The sequence below is a fragment of the Helianthus annuus genome, chromosome 3 (genome assembly GCF_002127325.2).
Source record: "Helianthus annuus cultivar XRQ/B chromosome 3, HanXRQr2.0-SUNRISE, whole genome shotgun sequence".
Lineage (NCBI taxonomy): Eukaryota > Viridiplantae > Streptophyta > Magnoliopsida > Asterales > Asteraceae > Helianthus > Helianthus annuus.
In genome coordinates, this window is record NC_035435.2 from 9,919,951 (window position 1) to 9,925,871 (window position 5,921).

General features: G+C 31.6%; 1 long non-coding RNA gene across 6 annotated transcripts; it reads left to right on the plus strand.

Moving 5' to 3' along the window:
• The first annotated feature begins 458 nt into the window (after positions 1–458).
• Positions 459–4,035, plus strand: LOC118490125. 6 transcript variants are annotated; one of them, XR_004888215.1, is made up of 6 exons: positions 724–865; positions 974–1,028; positions 2,528–2,693; positions 2,791–2,818; positions 2,906–3,138; positions 3,631–4,035. It is a non-coding gene; the product is annotated as an uncharacterized LOC118490125 (long non-coding RNA). The 6 variants fall into 6 exon arrangements; XR_004888218.1 differs by having other exon boundaries at positions 2,950–3,138; XR_004888216.1 differs by lacking the exon at positions 2,791–2,818 and having other exon boundaries at positions 459–865; positions 2,950–3,138.
• The last annotated feature ends 1,886 nt before the right edge of the window (positions 4,036–5,921 follow it).

Here is a 5,921-nt window from a genome sequence, read left to right on the forward strand (position 1 = left end):
AAAAAAAAAAAAAAAACAATAGAGTTAGTGTATCATTATTTAAAGTTCCAAGTTGTTTTTTAATTGTAAAACAATGTGATAGTATACTATTAGTGACCATAATTTTCATATTATGTCCTAGAGATAAGAATAAGTTGTTTTGACATGACTAACCATTATATTATATTTGTAAAGCAAATAAAATTTGGTATTTATATGTAAATGGTCACCACTTTTAAATATTATTTTAGTATTTTACTATACTATGTAAAATAACTTATATTTTCTATGTAATCTATAATACTATATAATAGATCTCTTATGTACTTAAATGTAATTTCACCTTGAAATTTTAAGATGGCATATGAAAAGTTAACTTAAAATCCTAATTTTTTACCATATTGTTCCCTTTCTGCCCTTTTCACATGAAATAAACACCCTATTATATATTAATCAATCACGATTAATCTGAAGAAAACACGTTTCAATCTTGCATCTAAGGGTTTCAGCCAAATCGTCTCTCTCTAAGAAACCTAATCGACCTCATCTTCAACGTTACTTCACTTCATCTTCCTTCCCGTAACTGTGAATCATCAATCATCATGATGAGAGTATACGAATCGCTAAGGTAATCAATTGTATTGAATTGCACCAGCAATCGTTCTCTTCTCCTCTCTAACAAAAGCATCCCCATCATGAAGATAACTCACGGTGTTCAGATCTAGGGTTCCGGCTCTTCCCTGTCTTCTCCGAACTCAGGTTTCTTAAAGCACCTCCAACTCTCATCAGCTTTCAGAAATTTCAAGAGATTTGGTGAATCGGTGATGCTTTTCCTCTTCGGGTCTCGAATTGCAACCCTGTAAAGACAAATTACAGGAGAACAATGGTATGTAAGCCTCTTTCTTTGCTCATCTTTTAGCATTTTATATTTTCTTACTTATCAAATGATGTTGGATATTTGATTATCAGTTTCTTATTTGATGATTGTTTGTAGGTACTGAGGATATTAATAACTGATGAAGTGATATCTTGTGTGGGGATTCAATGAGGTATGGTTTTGGTGTAAATTTTATGTTTTAACAATTATAGTTCCGTAGTCATCTCTGTTTTTTTCTATTCAAAGGGCGTTTGGATTTGGATTTTGACACTTATGAATTAATATTTTTTAATGTTTTGAAAGACAGAATTTGGGGATGTTTGGATTTGGATTTTCAACTCTTGTCCTGCTGTTTATAACCCAATGCCCATAGCAAATAAGGATGAAGTCTGGCTTATGCAGTTTTTTTTTTTGATTCTCAACTGATTTCTTATGTTGATGTTTTGTATAATGATTTAAATTAAGAGAAAAACAATAAACCTCAGTTCCTTGGAGGTTATCAGCTTTGATATTACATAGTATTTTTTTACTTTATATTTTAATATCAATTGGGTATCATCAACATGCTGGTTGATTCTGATTGGGATGCAATAAGCGCCTCTAATAGGGCCATGTTTCTGTTTGGTGCCATAAACCCATCTCATAGGTAATGTATTTTTGGTCAAATTTGTTGACCAACATTGTTATATGTCAAATTCACGAACCACTAATTTTACATTAGTTATGTTGGTAACAAATGGCTTTAATTTTTATGCAAACATTGTTACTAATTTTGACCCATTTAGTTATGAATGGCTCTATTAATTAGTACGTGCTTTATCTTAAACGGGTCAAAAAATCCTAAACTGGAAGAGACCATTCTTTACAGTTTACTCAATCTATGAAATTGTTTTAATGAATATGTTTGAAATATTACTGTAAAAAGTGTTTAGATCTTGTAATTAAGAAGTTTTTGTAACCGTATTTGACATGTTAGTATCTAAAAAATGAACTAAAATGTGTTGGGTTAACGTACCCAGACCCACCTGCTTTCAACTGCACTTAAAATAACTAGCATGAACCCAAACCAGTTGTGATCCAACACACAGTGCTTCTTTGCTACAAGCAATCAAGATAGGACTTGTAGAGTATGAAAGTTAAGTAATTAATCTTTCAAACCCGTTCTTGGTTCATAAAGGCAACTTGGGTGTGGTTCGATCAGTTCGCTTGTCATCAGACGAATAGTTTTGGTGGATACACTGCAGATAATGTGACAAAATTAATGCTTTATTTGTTTTCTTCTCACTCGCCTGAAATATTGTTATAATCGGTTCGGGTTGGATTTATCATGTTTTGCTCACTATACTTTTTTGTACATGTGAGTCTTGTTTTGTGAACAATTCGGGTCAAGATCAATAGGGAAATTTGGCATGATAGATAAATCTCACATTTTTATCCTTGACAGCCTATTTCTTGCATAGAAAATGACAAAAACAAGGCACAAAGTCATCTTTATTTACTTATGTATGGAAAGCACAGTGATAAAACATATTTGATCTCCCATTTAAATTCATTTTATTATTTAGTATGCCTGACATAAAAACATAACCAAATCAACTTGTTCATAACTAAATTGGTCGAAACCACCACGTCTAAAATATTATGCTAACTGGTCTCTTCTTTGGGTTTCAGATTGCTGGACATAAGGACCTTCTAGAGGGTGATTCTTACTTAAAACAAAGAATTAGATTGCGAGATTCGTCTAGCACAACCTTAAATATATTTTAAGCTTATACCCTAAAGCGAATGTGTGACCCAAACCATCAAGGGAGGTAGCATGACTCTTTGGGAGCTTTAGGTTGACCATCAAAACCTTTTGTCCATAATTTATTGTTTCAGGAGTAATTTATTTTATTAAATAATATTTATGGGGGTTTTTATGCATTTTGAAATAGACGCTGGAGCGACTTTTGACATGTATCAGTAAGTTAATTTTTTTTTTTAATTTTAGCTAATAGATATTGAAGTTTATTATTCACTAACCTTTCTTGTTTTTACTTAATATTTCAGGCAAGAGTTGAGATGAAGTTAATTGACTTGTTTTTACTTAACAGTGTATCAGACTTGAAGGTGTTGTGAAAAAGTGCAGTTTCTTATGCTCTCAACCACCAACTGAGCCTTGATGATTTAACTTAAATAATTGATGAGGAAAATATAAAAGTCACAATGGAAGCTTTCTTGAATGCTCTTCATGAAGTTATTCCTGCTTTTGGTGCTTCAACAGACGAACTTGAACGTTGCAGGTATATATTATCTAGGAATGAGCAAATGTTACCGGGTACCGGTACCGAATTTACCGAACCAGTACCGAATTTACTGAATCGGGTATATTTTCGGTACCGATTCGGTACCGACTTTTGACGTTTTCGGTACCGGTATTTACCGGTATAGAACCGTACCGTACCGGGTATATTCGGTACCGTGCCCCATTTTTAGGGATTTTCGGTACCGGCAGGTACCGAGCTCATCTCTAATATTATCTCCAGCTGTTTTTATTTTTAAATTAATAAGTTTGTAATGTTTTGTAAGTTTTTAGTTGATTGTGGTCAGCGACATGCTCAAATCTTTAAAAGAAATATGTAATTAGCAGGGCCATTTAAGGTGTTAGTCGAGGTGTTCACTTGTCATAGTTCTTCTAGATGGTCCAAGTAACAGGCGAATTATGGCTTTGATTAATGGTTTAATTAATGTTAATATAACTATTTTCCCCAGCTCACACAACCTTTTTTTGGCAGTGGTAAGACTGCAATGGCAGCAACTGTTGGTATTGGTAGCGATTTCTCCTATGTGAAGATTGTAAGTTCTTCTATATTTTAACTATGGGACAATTCCATGATACCCTTCAATACTTATCATATACCTGTCTAACAAAAAGTTATAATATCAAATATACTCATTTTCGAATTTGTGACATTTATGATACTTGTGGCTGTGCTCGTTGATGGATGGATGGACATCATCATACTGGTTCTAAAATTGGCAAGGTCGGAAACAGAAATAAATCAAGAGGAACCCTCATGTTTATTGTTTTGGTATCATAATTTACTGATCATTTCTCTTTTTTTATTTTACTTTACAAACATTCAGTTGGTTTTTGACTTGTCATTTTGTCGTGTGTAAAACGATCCACGTCACAAGTACTCTTTATTTGACATATCGATTAAATAAAAAAATTGGGATGAATTTTACATCCTAAAGCATGGATAAAGTTTGATTCAATTTTTAGTCCCGTCGCAACGCGCGGGTTACCTACTAGTATATATATATATATATATTACAAAACATCGTAATGAAGTTTATTGCATTATAACATTAAATGAAAGTTATAAATAAAGGTGTAAAAATATTTATTGTACAAAAATATTTATAAAATATTTTGTAAATATATAATACTTAATGGGTTAGTTCTATGTGATTACTTATTTTCATTTTGAAACCATACAACGTTGTGAATGTAGTTACAAATGTTGTAAATAAGTGAAAACAGTGACTATTCTTATATAGTGCAATGTTCTCCTAATCCAATGTAATTGATAACTACCATATTATTCTTATATGGTTATTTTCTTGCCAAAGCATTACGGTACATAGTTACCACAAACATGTGATATATAATTTTATATAATTTTATTTGTCCCTCAAATTCTTGTATTTATTTTATGAAAATATGTCTTCTTTTTACAGTAAAATATATATATTTATATATATAAGTAAAATTTTACTAAATAAGTATGATGACTTACTTTATATATATTAAATAGTTATTATCATTGTTGGATATTGGTTAGTACTGCCTTGTTTAAGCATAGGTGATCAGTCCATGCCTAATTAAGGCTATGCTATCCAATACCTGTCTTGATAATACCCTTAATACCTAAAAATAATATTAATACCTACTATTTAATATCTTATTACAAATATTTACTAAAAATAAATAATTTAAACGAGATTAGCGCAATTTCAAATGTTGTGAAAAATGTCACCACACGGTGATCGAAATAAAAAAAATGATTTGATGAATTCGAAGACTAAACAAGCATGTTATGGTTCAAGAGAATTGAAGTGCTTGTCGGGACTATTTTGAATATGATGGCTTCAATCCATCATGTGGGACTTTGAATTGAATACGTAATGCGAGCAAGTTCAAACAATAGAACTTGGTGTAAACAAAACGAGTTCATGTATTAATAAGAAGTTTTGGATATGGTTACAACAAAAACCATGTATGCTAAAGGAAATTGAGTTTTTCAAGAAACTTATTGACTCGATATCAAAGAGTTAACGTTTTGCAATAAACGTGATTTATAAATGCAAAGATCAAGTATAGTGATATGATATTTGAACTTTTGATAACAAATTGGAATAAAGCCCTCCAGTGGTCTTCATAAATTAAACGAACCACATGCGCAACAAACAGTGCATGTGTAAAGTGTGGATTTACCAAGAAATGAAATAGATCAATATTTGCTACTATGAAAGAAATCCTCATGGTATGATGACTATTAGAGGAAGTAGAAACACGAAAGCCAATTCTTTATATGCAGAAGTCAGAATGCGACGAAAGAAATATAAGAACTTCTTATCTGGAATTTCGTGTGATAACTATTTGTTAAATGACATTATCAGAGAATGTCGAAATGAAGTGAAATGAAATAGGGAATTTGCGAAACTATATGACTTCTTTTGTAGTGCTAATAATTATGACTCAGGTTAAACTATGCACCGATGTTTGTGAAATATTGTACCTCAGCGAGATTTTGATTGTTTGTGACAAAGTACCGCTTTTTGATTAGGAGTTCTTTTAGTATTGGTATCATCTTGCCCAAATTTATATTTTTCAAAGGTCTTGCCTTGGAAATTGTATGTGATACACTTTGTTGTCTTGCGGACGTGAAATTTTAGGTTTCATGTGTTTTCTAGTGCATTAGCACAACTTTAGATGTTTCTTACTTGCGTTAATAGTTTATGGTAGTATATTGGAAATTCTTATATTTTTGATGGTGTTCTAACTTATAGAATTTCCATT